Source organism: Somniosus microcephalus, chromosome 2 (assembly GCF_052327205.1).
Source record: "Somniosus microcephalus isolate GS21.2 chromosome 2, FLI_Smic_1.0, whole genome shotgun sequence".
Taxonomy (NCBI): domain Eukaryota; kingdom Metazoa; phylum Chordata; class Chondrichthyes; order Squaliformes; family Somniosidae; genus Somniosus; species Somniosus microcephalus.
Genome location: NC_140988.1, coordinates 149,880,939 through 149,894,171, shown reverse-complemented (window position 1 = coordinate 149,894,171; position 13,233 = coordinate 149,880,939). Strand labels below are relative to the sequence as shown.

At 47.5% G+C, this 13,233-nt stretch overlaps 1 protein-coding gene across 2 annotated transcripts in view; it reads left to right on the top strand.

Moving 5' to 3' along the window:
- Positions 1 to 13,233, top strand: part of wdfy3 (WD repeat and FYVE domain containing 3) — a 583,406-nt gene that overhangs the window by 275,212 nt on the left and 294,961 nt on the right. The window lies entirely within an intron of this gene.

Below are 13,233 nucleotides of genomic sequence, written 5' to 3'. Positions count from 1 at the left end.
GTATCAGCTCTGGCTCAGTTGGTAGTACTCTCGCCTCAGAGTCAGAAGGTTGTGGGTTCAAGTCCCATTCCAGAGACTTGAGCACAAAAATCTAGGCTGATACTCCAGTGCAGCACTGCGGGAGTGCTGCACTCTCAGATGCCGTCTTTTGGACGAGACGTTAAACCGAGGCCCCGTCTGCTCACTAAAAGGTGGACTTAAAGATCCCATGGCACTATATCAAAGAGCAGGAGAGATATCCCCAGTGTCCTGGCTAATATTTATCTCTCAATCAACATCTCTAAAACAGATTATCTAGTCACCATCACGTTACTGTTTGTGAGCGCATGCTGCCGCGTTTCTGACCTTACAATACACTTCACTTCAAGTACACTTCAAATGTACTTCATTGGCTGTAAAGTGCTTTGGGGCATCCTGAGGTCATGAAAGGCGCTATATAAATGCATGTCTTTTTTCTTTAGACTTCACTATTCCAATGCACTCCTGGCCATCCTCCCACATTCTACCCTCCATAAACTTGAGGCCTTCCAAAACTCTGCTGCCTGTGTCCTAACTCCCACCAACTCCTATTCACCCATCACCCCTGTGCTTGCTGACCTACATTGGTTCCTGGTTAAGCAACACCTTGATTTTAAAATTCTCATTCTTGTTTTCAAATCCCTCCATGGCCTCACAACTCCCTATTTCTGTAATCTCCTCCAGCCCTACAACTCTCCGAGATATCTACGCTCCTCCAATTCTGGCCATTTTAATCGCTCCACCATTGGCGTCCGTGCCTTCAGCTGCCAAGGCCCTAAGCTCTGGAATTCCCTCCCTAAACCTCTCTGGCTCTCTATCTCTCTTTCCTCCTTTAAGACACTCCTTAAAACCTACCTCTTTGACCAAGCTTTTGGTCATCTGCCCTAATATCTCTAAGTAGCTCAGTATCAAATTTTGTTTGACATCCTGAAGTTGCGGTCTGTCATTGACAGCACCGAAACAGGCTACACTGTGCCCCCACCCCTCACAGATCTGGCAAACTGTGTATCAGCCAAATCATTCAAACTGATGAAAATTTTGGCACTTCCGCAATAATTATGTGTTAAATTCCCCACTAAAAGTTAGACCCAAAGGGATTAGATGTAACTGGGTTTTTGACAGCGTTATTACTGCTAAAGAAATGTTAAGGGCCTGGAAAACTAACTTTAATTTTGTGCAGTGTGAAATTTGTACATTTTCTCTATTTCAGGTTTGTCTTTTCCCCCTCTTTAACATTTTTAAAAAGTTAAGAGTTTTAAGAGCTTACTCACTTCCTCGTTCGCTGTCTGAGAATTCTACATTTTGATTGGCTGCTTAGACAGTCTCTTGGCATCACAGCAGTTCGCACAAGGGAATCCCCATTAACTTCCCGTTGATTTGAACTGAGGGTCGGAAAACCCAAAGTTCTCGACACGGATTGCAAGATCATTGTGCGAAGCGTACTTCGGGGCCAGCGGCGAACGCCTTTGCTTCGCTGCTGACCACAAATTCCGGGCTCGAGTATTTATACAAAAGCAAAATACTGTGGATGCTGGAAATCTGAAATAAAAACAGAAAATGCTAGAAATATTCAGCAGGTCAGGCAGCATCTGTGGAGAGAGAAACAGACTTAATGTATCAGATTGATGACCTTTCGTCAGAACTGGAAAATGTTAGAGATATAACTGGTTTTAAGCAAGTGCAGAGGTGAGGGGAGGAAAGAACAAAATGGAAGGTCTGTGATTGGGTAAAAGGCAGGAAAGATTGTTATTTAACAATTGTTAAATTTTGTTCTTTCCTCCCCCTCCCCCCTTTCCCTGCCTCTGCACTTGATTAAACTAGATCTAGTAATTAGTTAAAAACTAAACTATAGCTAAGTTAATTAAATACATAAATTTTAATTAACGGAATAAATAAAACAAGGTTATAAAGGGATGGCACAGCAGGTGGTGTGTTGCAACTGCAGCATGTGGGAGTTTATGGAGAGCATCGCGATCCCAGATGACCACGTCTGCAGTAAGTGTTTGCATCTCAAGGAACTTCAGCTGAGAGTTGCTGAGCTGGAGTCCAAGGTGCAGACATTGTGGGGCATCAGGGAGGTGGGAGAGTTATCTGGACACTTTGATCCAGGAGGCAGTCACACCCCTTAGGTTAGGAAGTGGTACAGGTCTGGTTAGTGGTCAGGGACAGGAGGGTGTGACTGCAACTCCGGTAGGTAAGCGGACCCCAGGGGCAGTGCTGGAGGAGCCTCAGCCTTTACCCTTGGATATGTGGATGAGGGCAAAGTCTGCAGAGTGGATGAGCAATCTGACCGTGGCACCATGGTACAGGAGGCCGTTCAAGTGGGGTGAGTGAAAAGGAATGTTGTAGTGGTAGGGGACAGTATAGTCAGGGGGATAGATACTGTTCTCTGCTGCCGCAACCGGGAGTTCCGAAGGCTGTGTTGCCTGTTCGGTGCCAGGGTTAAAGATATTTTCTCGTGGCTGGAGAAGAATTTGGCGTGGGAGGGAGAGGATCCAGTTATCGTGGTCCACAAAGGAACCAACAACATAGGTAGAACTAGGAATGAGGTTCTGCTGAGAGAGTTTGAGGAGCTAGGGTCCAAATTAAAAAGCAAAACCTCAAAGGTAATAATCTCTGGATTGTTACCTCAGCCATGCGCAAATTGGCCTAGGGACAAGCAGATCAGAGAGTTAAATGCTTGGCTCAAAGAGTGGTGTGGGAGGAAGGGGTTTTGATTCATGGGGCACTGGCACCATTACTGGGGAAAGAGGGAGCTGTTCCGTTGGGACGGTTGTAGAGGTTCGCGTATCCCTGGTAAACCGGATCGAGTGCAAACCAATATGGTGGGTATATTGTGTTGAATCGGAGCTTAGGATGGAATATAACACACTAGTAATATAGCAAAAACATGCAACCGTGACAAGCAGCTGGTACCGGTCCCGATTGGACAGACTGCTGGTGTGTCAACAGTTCTCTGGCTTGCAGCCTCTCTTCCTATCGTCTTGAACCTCCGAGTTGGTGAGCATGGGATCACTCTCGAAAAAGTGCTCGACCCGCCTAACCTTTGTTTAGCTCTCCCCTTCACGTCTGAGTGGGCAAGCCCTCAAGGTGTTATTTTTATTTTCTTTTTAGGGGTGGGCCTGAGGCCAAATTATTGACAAGACCAGTTAACCTATAGAGATTGCCCCAAAACCTCAGTACCCAATGGAGCGTTGAGTTCTTTGTCTCAATTCTTGGATGAAAGCCCACCCTCAAAGGGGTCTCATGATCTCAGCCAATTTATCTTTCTTGTTTTTTATATTTTGAAGGTTCCTCCATTGGAATTCGTCCTATCTCCCTGGTCTCTATCCTCCCTGGTACAATTGGTACTAGGCCTGGCCTTGTTCCCTTTCAATCATGAGGCCCAAGCCAGAACTGTCCCACTTGAGCCGGTCGTTATCTCACTTTCAGATAGCAAACTGCTCCATCCTGAGATGCATACCTTAACTCCCCTAAATTCCGTTTATTCTATGTCTTTCTATATTAATTAACTTTTAATTATCTTCACAAGTAGTTCTGTTAATCAAACTCCAAATTCTACCTTTGCATTTTAATATGGTTATTAGTAATAATGGAAGAAACATAGGCTGGGCCTTCATTGGCCAAATTAAAGATACATTAACAAAGTCAAAACCCTAACTTACAAACAACAGATATGGCAGGAAAGGCCATCCTGTGGGCCCCTGTGTGGAATGTTCATGCCTCATCTAATCTAACTAACTGAAGACATTTTGTCTCATTCTAATATGAGCTTTCAGGAAAACAAAACGTATACATTAACCCCTTGTCTCGAGCAGAAACATACAATCATTTAAACACAGTATTATTCGTATAGCCATATACATTTTTAGGCATCCCTAGTTTCTAACAGTCTTCACTTGAACCGGGCTGGGACCAGTGTTCTAGTGAATCGAATAACTAGGGCTGTGGATAGGGCTCTAAACTAGGAAGTGAGTGGGGGGGGGTGCGGTCAGGTGACGGGAAATTTAGAAATCTAAAGAGAAAAGTCAAGGCAATGGAGCAGTATGACGATTTGGGTAAAGATGAGCAGAGTGTGACAGGAAGGGACAGAGAGTTTAACAGTAAAAGTGTATCAGGGAATAATGGTAAAAAGTTAAAATTAAAGGCTTTTTATCTGAATGCACAAAGCATTTGTAACAAGATTGACGAATTAGTGGCATAGATCAAATCCATTTAACAGCCATTGCAGAGACGTGGTTGCAAGGTGACCAAGGTTGGGAGCTAAATATTCCAAGGTACTTGGGCCTAGAAATTCAGTTGTTTGCGCCAGTCGCTAGCGCCTTAGGAGGAGGAGAAGTGGGGCGCTAAGCGGCTAGCGCCCGGGCGCGGCGCGATCTGTGCCTCTCATGAACTTCAGTTAAGATTTAGTGGCAGCGCAAAATCTTTGCGCGCGCTCAGCTGCACGTGCAGATCCTGACGTCATTTCATGGTGCAACGCCCTTTGTGCGCCCCGAACCGGAAATTCAGTGGCGCCGGCCTATTGTAATTAAAGGGGACTCCTCCTGCAGTATAAATGGCAGCCATTTTGCACCACTCCTCCTTTGTGAGAGACGGATCTTTGGAGAGAGACAAAGGTAGAGAGCTTTCTAGTTTGGCTCAACACTCGCACAGGTACTTGTGGCTTCAGGCCAGAGCTTTGCACTTGTCTTTAACTTCAGTGTCATAGCATTGATTGGAAACATATAATGGGGGCTGCAATGGGTGGAAAGGTTGGGCTTCTCCATTGCATTCAAAGGGCTCAGAGACGCCGCGAGAGAGTGCCAGTCATGGCCAGATGGAAAGGGGCCAACAGGCGTCGGCAAAGGAGGCCTTACCCACCCAGGGTATAACGCCAGCAGTTCTCATATCTGAACATGCCTGAGGAGCAGTGTGTTCGGAGGCTGTGATTCAGAAGGGCGGTGGTCACTGAGATCTGCCACCTGCTTCGCGGAGATCTGCAGCCACAGCTGAGGAGCAGGACGTCTCTGTCGGTGGCAGTGAAGGTGACGGTGGCTCTCAACTTCTATGCCACCGGCTCCTTCCAATCCGCTACTGGGGACATTTCCAACATCTCCCAGTTCGCGGTACATTGCTGCATCCGCCAGGTGACCAATGCCCTTTTCAGAAGCAGACGTCAGTTCATCTCCTTCCCCATGACCATGGACAAGCAGCAAGAGCGTGCAATGGGCTTTGCAGCATTAGCGGGCTTCCCCATGGTGCAGGGCGCCATTGACTGCACGCATGTGGCTTTGCGGGCACCTCTAGAGAATGCCGAGGATTACCGCAACCGGAAGGGCTACCATTCGCTCAACGTGCAGTTGGTGTGTGACCACAGGCAGCTCATCGTAGCTGTCAATGCCCGCTTTCCAGGCAGCAGCCACGATGCCTTCATCCTGCGCCAGACTTCTGTGGCATACATGTTCGAGGCCCAGCCTCACCCACGAGGATGGTTTCTCGGGGACAAAGGCTATCCTTTGTGCACCTGGCTGCTGACCCCGCTCCGTGCGCCCAGCACCCCTGCTGAAGAGGGATACAATGACAGCCATCAAGCAACCAGGAACATCATTGAGCAAACAATCGGTGTGCTGAAGCAACGGTTCCGCTGTCTGGATCGTTCCGGGGGAGCCCTACAGTACTCGCCTGAGCGAGTCTCCCATTTCGTTGTCGTGTGCTGCATGCTGCACAACCTGGCTATCCGCAGGACTCAGCCACTGCCAGTAGACATTGAAGGACCACCAGAGGAGGAGGAGGAGGACCGGCACGTGAGGGAGGCAGAAAGTGCAAGGGCTGCCCGTCGGCGGCTTATTGCAACTCGGTTCTAGGCCCCTTCTCAGGGAATGGCTTGTGCCAATGGCAGAAGATGAATGTAGCCGCTCCACAAGCCCTCAGCCGAGCAGGGCAACCAGGACTTCCAAAAGAAAACATGGACAGTGCGATTTCAGAATTTTTTTTACTGTGATACCTCTGCGCCCTTCCCACATGACAAACTAATGGAGAGAACCCCCCCCCCCCCCCAAAAACACAAATACACCAGTCTCGGCCTTTATAAGTAAAACAAATATACCAGTCTCGGCCTTTATAATTAAAACAAAACATTTGGCCACACCTTCTACTTTTTCCCCTGCGAGGGTGATCCGTTTCGCTGCCGTGACTGGCCCCTACCCGCCCTGCAGCTCCCCCTCAATGGGACTCCAGTGGCTGCAGCAAGGCTGGGGGAAGGCTGCTGAAGGTCAGATGGTGAGACGGCAGATGCCCTTGGGGGTCGGCCTGGACCAGCTCTGGGCCTGGAGGGGCCGGCTGCTGACTGCTCCAACTCTGCTTGACAGCGTTGGCTGCAGGAGTGACAGTGTTGGCTGCAGGAATGCTGCCAACCTGACAGATCACAGGCACTCCCTGGTCGGCTGATACATTGGCACGCGCACGGGCCAGCATGCGCAGCAATCTGCTGAGGCACAGACTGCTGGGCTGCTCCGGCACGGCGAGTGCCCCGGCGATGCCTGGCCGATCCAGCAAGTGTGGCAGCAGTTAGTGCCCGTGTGGCCCTGGTCTGTGTCTGCATGACAGCAGCCAGTGAATGCACGGCACGACTGAGCACTTGACTAGAAGCCGCCTATGATGCAGCGAAGTCCTGCTGACTCCTAGCCTGTGCTGCCGCGACGTCCTGCAGACTCCTGGCCTGTGCTGCACTGAATTGTTGCAGACTCCTTGCCAGTGACTCTATGGAGTCAGGCATCCTTGCCACTGCAGCCATGAGCTCAGTGTGCCTGCGCTCAGCCTGGGCGCCCATTTCCGCTAGGAGCCGCACCTCCTCTGCGCTCACCGTAGCAGGACTGGAGGCCGCACTCACCCTCCAGGGAGAAGGCCGCCGAGCTTCCCCACCCCTCCTGCGTTGCTGCAGCCCGCTGGTCCCCGGAGCTTCACTCTCCTCCGACCCTTCCCCCCTGCTCCCCTCCAGGGAAGACGTGTCACCATCATGGCCATGGGCTGCCTCGGCTGAGGGTGTCCCTGATGGGCTGGCTTCCTCTTCCTCCTCCTCTATGTCTGACTCGGACACAGTGCCAGCTTGAGGGGCCGCCTCCTCACCTGGCGAGTCACCATCTGAAAGCAGGGAGGCACAAGAGTTGCTTTAGAGTGAGGACAGGGCGGCAACGAGAGAGGCATGAGTGCTGCTGTGCACTGCATTGGTTCGATAGTGGCAAAGGATGCTGGTGTGAGGCGCAAGTGGAAAGAGAGAGGTCAAAAAGGTGATGACCTTACCATTGGTGCCCAGAACAGGGTCAGCATCTCCAGTGGCGACGGGGCCACTCAGCCGGCCTGCCATGATCCGCTCCACTCGCTGCTCGAGGTCGCTCAGCTGTTTCAGGTCAGGACGGCCTCCCCCGGTCTGTCGCTGCTGTCTTCTGTTATGCACCAGTTTGGCCTGCAAGAGAAAGGACAGCCTCTAAGTACAGTGTCAAGCCCTGATCTTGCCCGCACTGCCTCCCATGGTCGATTAGCCCTGACAGTGTCAAGCCCTGATCTTGCCCACACTGCCTCCCATGGTCGATTAGCCCTGACAGTGTCAAGCCCTGATCTCGCCCGCACTGCCTCCCATGGTCGATTAGCCCTGACAGTGTCAAGCCCTGATCTTGCCCGCACTGCCTCCCATGGTCGATTAGCCCTGACAGTGTGTAAAGTCCTGAATGTGCAAGTGCTTTTCATGACAGTCCCATAGCTGCTGGATGAGGGCTGGCCATTAGGGCTTTCAGGCCCCTTTGGCCATAAAGTGAGGTGCACATGCAGGGATGAGGAGGATACTGGAAAGGGTACTCACCCTGACAACCCGAGTGAGGTCGGTGAATTTTTTCTGGCATTGGGTTGGTGTCCTGCCAACCACGCTGTTGGACGTGACCATGTTTGCCACATCCCTCCATGCTTTCTGATATTCGGCGGGCAGCGGCCTCCTGCCACCCTCAGGGAAGAGAATATGGCGCCTGCGGTCCACTGCGCCAACCAGCAGCCTCAGGTCACCCTCGCCGAAGCGCTGCGCTCTCTCCCTGGCCTTCTCCATTCTCCTGGGCATGGAGCAGTTCCAGAAGCAGTGTTCAGGCCTTGCCTTGGGGCTGCAGTGTGCAGGGCGTGGCAGCCAAACAATTCCACCCTCCCCCTTTAAGTGCTGACCGGCGCCTGACTGCCCTCAATGAGCAACTCGCCGCACCTGCGCTGCGCCCGCCTTCGGTGTTTGCGCCCCGGATTGCCGGCTTAGCACCTAATGATAGTCGTGCATCGCCTGCTTTAGCGCAGCAGCAACCTCTTGGGGCGATGCAACTGAATATCGGCGAAGGTGGCGCTAAGTTGCGCCGGGCGCAAAAGTTAGCGAACACCATGCTGTAGCGCCCCAAACGTGGCTATACTGAATTTCTAGGCCTTGATGTTTAGAAAAGACTGGCAGAATAGAAAAGGAGGGTGGGTAATCCTCATCATAAAGGATGACATAAGGACAGTAGTGCGAAAGGATCTTGGCTTGGAAGATCAAGAAGTAGAATCAGTATGGGTGGAGATAGGAAATAACAAAGGGAAGAAAACATTGGCGGGAGTAGCTTATAGGCCCCCAAACAGTAGTTATACCATTGGACAGAGTATTAATCAACAAATAATAGGAGCTTGTAACAAAGGCAATACAATAATCATGGAGGACTTTAATCTTCATATAGACTGGGCAAATTAAATTGGCAAAAGTAATCTGGAGGCTGAGTTCATAGAATGAATTCGAGACAGATTCCTAGAATAATACATCATGGAACCAAACAGGGAACAGGCTATTTTAGATCTAGTATTGTGTAATGAGACAGGGTTAATTTGTAATCTCATAGTAAAGGATCCTCTGGGGAATAGTGATTACAACATGATAAAATTTCACATTGAGTTTGAGGGTGAAATACTTCAGTCGGAAACAAGAGTCCTAAACTTAAGTAAAGCCAATTACGTAGGTATGAGGCGCGAGTTAGCTATAGTAGATTGGGAAATTAGATTAAAAAGTATGATAGTAGAAAAGCAGTGACAGATATTTAAAGAAATATTCTAAAATTATCAAGGAATATACATTCCACTGAGAAATAAAAACTCCATGGGAAAACTGATCCATCCGTGGCTAATTAAAGAAGTTAAGGCTAGTATTGGATTAAAAGAAGAGGCATATGATGTTGCAAAGAATAGTAGTAAGCCTGAGGATTGGGAGAGCTTTAAAAACAGCAAAGGATGACCAAAAATTGATAATGGAGAAAATAGAATATCAGATTAAACTAGCAAGAAATATTTAAACAGATTGTAAGAGCTTCTACAAGTATGTAAAAAGGAAGAGAGTATCAAAAGTAAGCGTTGGTCCCTTAGATGCTGAAACAGGTGAAATTATAATGGGGGATAAGGAAATGGCAGAGACGTTAAACAAATATTTTGTATCTGTCTTCACAGTAGAAGACACAAAAAACATACCAAAAATAGTGGGGAACCAAGGGGCTAATAAGAGTGAAGAACTTGAAATAATTAATATCAGTAGAGAAAAAGTACTTGAGCAGCTAATGGGACTAAAAGCCGAGAAGTTCCCTGGACCTGATGGCCTACATCCTAGGGCTCCAAAAGAGGTGGCTGTAGAGATAGTGGATGCATTGGTTGTGATCTTCCAAACTTCCCTAGATTCTAGAATGGTCCCAGCGGATTGGAAGGTAGCAAATGTAACCCCGCTAATCAAGAAAGGAGGGTGAGAGAAAACATGGAACTACAGGCCAGATAGCCTGGCATCAGTCATCGGGAAAATACTGGAACCCATTATTAAGGAAGTGGTAACAGAGCACTTAGAAAATCATAATATCATTAGGCTGAGTCAACATGGTTTTATGAAAGGGAAATCGTGTTTAACATACTTATTTTGAGGATGTAACTAGCAGGGTAGATAAAGGGGCACCAGTGGCTGTAGTATATTTGGATTTCCAAAAGGCTTTCGATAAGGTGCCACATAAAAGGTTGCTACGCAAGATAACGGCTCATGGGGTTGGGGATACCATATTAGCATGGATAAAGGATTGGTTAATGGACAAAAAACAGCGAGTAGGGATAAACAGGTCATTTTCAGGATAGCAGTCTAACTAGTGGGGCACCACAAGGATCAGTGCTTGGACCTCAGGTATTTACAATCTATATTAATTACTTAGATGAAGGGACCAAGTGCAATGTATCTAAGTTTGCTGACGATACAAAGCTTGGTGGGAAAGTAAGCTGTGAGGATACACAAAGAGCCTGCAATGGGATATAGACAGGTTAAGTGAGTGGGCAATAATGTGGCAGATGGAGTATAATGTGGGGAAATGTGAGGTTATTCACTTTGGTAGGAAGAATGGAAAAACAATATTTTTTAAATAGTGAGAAACTATTAAATGTTGGTATTCAGAGAGATTTAGGTGTGCTCATACAGGAAACACAGAAAGCTAGCATACAAGTACAGCAACAATTAGGAAGGCAAATGGCATGTTGGCCTTTATTGCAAGGGAGTTGAAGTACACGAGTAAGGAACTCTTACTACAATTGTACAAGGCTTTGGTGAGACCACACCTGGAGTACTCTGCACAGTTTTGGTCTCCTTATTGGAGAAAGGACATACATGCCTTCGAGGCGGTGCAACAAAGTTTCACTAGATTGATCCCTGGGATGAAAGGGTTGTGCTATGAGGAGAGATTGAGTAGGTTGTGTCTATACTCTCTGGAGTTCAGAAGAATGAGAGGCGATCTAATTGAAACATATAAGATTCTGAGGGGGATTAACAGGGTAGATCCTGAGAGGTTGTTTCCCCTGACTGGAGAATCTGGAACTAAGGGGCATAGTCTCAGGATAAGCGGTTGGCGATTTAAGACTGAGATGAGGAGGAATTTCTTTACTCAAAGGGTTGTGAATCTTTGGAATTCTCTACCACAGAGGGCTGCGGATGCTGAATCGTTGAGTATATTCAAGGCTGAGAAGATGGATAGATTTTTGGACTCTAGGGGAATCGAGGAATATGGGGATCGGGCAGAAAAATAGAGTTGAGTTCGAAGATCAGCCATGATCTTATTGAATGGTGGAGCAGGCTCGAAGGGCCGTACAGCCTATTCCTGCTCCTAATTCTTATGTTCTTCTGTTCTTTTCCCGCATTGCATCCAGGAGCAGCTGACGGCACCCATGGTGCTCACTTCCTGTGCGATTTCCAGCCATGCCCTCTTGGTTTTCCTGGCTGCTCTTTCCCTGCCGCTGCCAGGGAATAGGACCTCCCTGCGTTCTCTGACTCCCTCACCAGGACCTCCAGGGAGGCATCTGAGAACCAGGGCGCAGCCTTCTGTTGCTGTTTCCATCCTTGTTTGCACACACGCAAATCTCTTCCAAGTATAGCAATAGCCACCTCTCCCAATCACCTGTATGTCACCTTCAACTTTGATGTGTGCAAGGCTCCTTTAAATATCGGAACGGAAAGCGAGTCATTGGTGATGTCATTAGACCCACTCCATTTAATTGGCCGGGAAACCTGCATGACTGTTTCAGTTGATCCAATTCAGTTAAACGCGCAGTGCAGTGCAGAACGCACCGTTGAAAACTTTAGGATGGCGGCCTGCACAGACCCGTCCCAACTCGAGGGTGAATATTCCAGCCCTCATTTCAAAATTGAATATCAACCAAAAAACTGTATTGCCAGTTTTACAAAACTCTGTCGATCTTCTTTCATTGATAAAACGGTTTGGTCGTCACAATTCTGAGGTGACAGGGTTTTGCATTCTAAGAGTGAAGGCCAGCCGGTATTTATAGTGAGGCTGTCAGGTTGCTATGCTTAACTCCGTTGGTTCCAGTTGACCTGCATCTTCCTTTAAAGCATATTAGTGAAACATGACTTTCTATGTTTCGTGATTAGCTAGTGAAAGGAGCACCACCCCACGTGATTCCAGGTGCGCCCCTGGGATCCGTGGGCCACTACGCTGCGCACAACTCTAGCATTTCAAAGCAAGTTTTTGCTTGAGACTTTATACCAGGTAAGTGCGGATTTTGTTCGGACATCGGCGGCATACTGCTTAGCAATGCCGCCAACCACAATTTCAGGACCTGAGACTTTGAAATCCAGTTTCCAAGCCAAACCTGAAAAGGAGCAAAAGCACACTTGATCAGAGTGGGATTTGTTTCGTAGAATTGGTTATGTAAACTATACAAGACCACCAGGCAAGATACATTGCTAGCCATATTCTTAAACCAAAGGAAGTGCATGTAGCTCCTCAATGATCCAGCAGAGTTTTGCACACTCTCACCGCCCCTCCCCCAACCCCCAAAAGGCAGTACAATGTTGGTGGACAATGGGATATCTTGGGTACTGAAGCATTCTCAAATCCTGAAAAGCTAGGATGAAGATATTCCTTTGGGATCGTATGTCTGGAAAGACACATCAATCCTTGATTTATAGAGGCTTCAATTACCCTAAGTAGCACACAGTTCTGAATTGTTCAGTAGATCCTCGATTGATGCTTCTGCACCAGGCTAACACCTATAGATCATCTGCATTTTGAGAAATTATCAAAATCAAGGCGGTCTTGGATATTCTTTCTCAGCACAGTAACTGCCAGGGTTTTGCTCACTTTTGACTGTCTTAAGCTGTGCCAAACTCGAGATCGATATAATTATTGCATTCCAATTACACTGTTTTCCTTTGTTATAACTTTGTTGATAAATTATTTACCTTAATGTATAAGCACTACACCCTGCAAACTGCCTTCATTGAAAACAACTGAAGATTGGTCTGGAGGAATAATTCTTTGGCAGAGTAGCAATGATAGCAAATTGTGGCTGTTACAATGCTATTAAGGGAACACCAGCCCTGTCAATTTCCCCTGTTCACTGATGAGCTTATCGCAACATGTCGAGGATAAACAACATTACTGTTAAGGAAGATCATGCCAGTAAAGGCTATCTAACTTGGGTTATTTGAAATATTTGTGGAATAAATTTTAAAAGTTGTACTTTTGATAGATTTGTATTTTGGTGCAGAAATGCTATGACCGTTCTCAAATGGGTTACTAATGGGGGTCTATATTTAAAATCATACATAATATTTTGCCAAGAAAGTTTATGCTTGTATCGATTTGTATTAACTGCCGTTTCAAATAGGTAACTGATAGAACAATTATCTAACAGTACGTTGAATCAAATAAT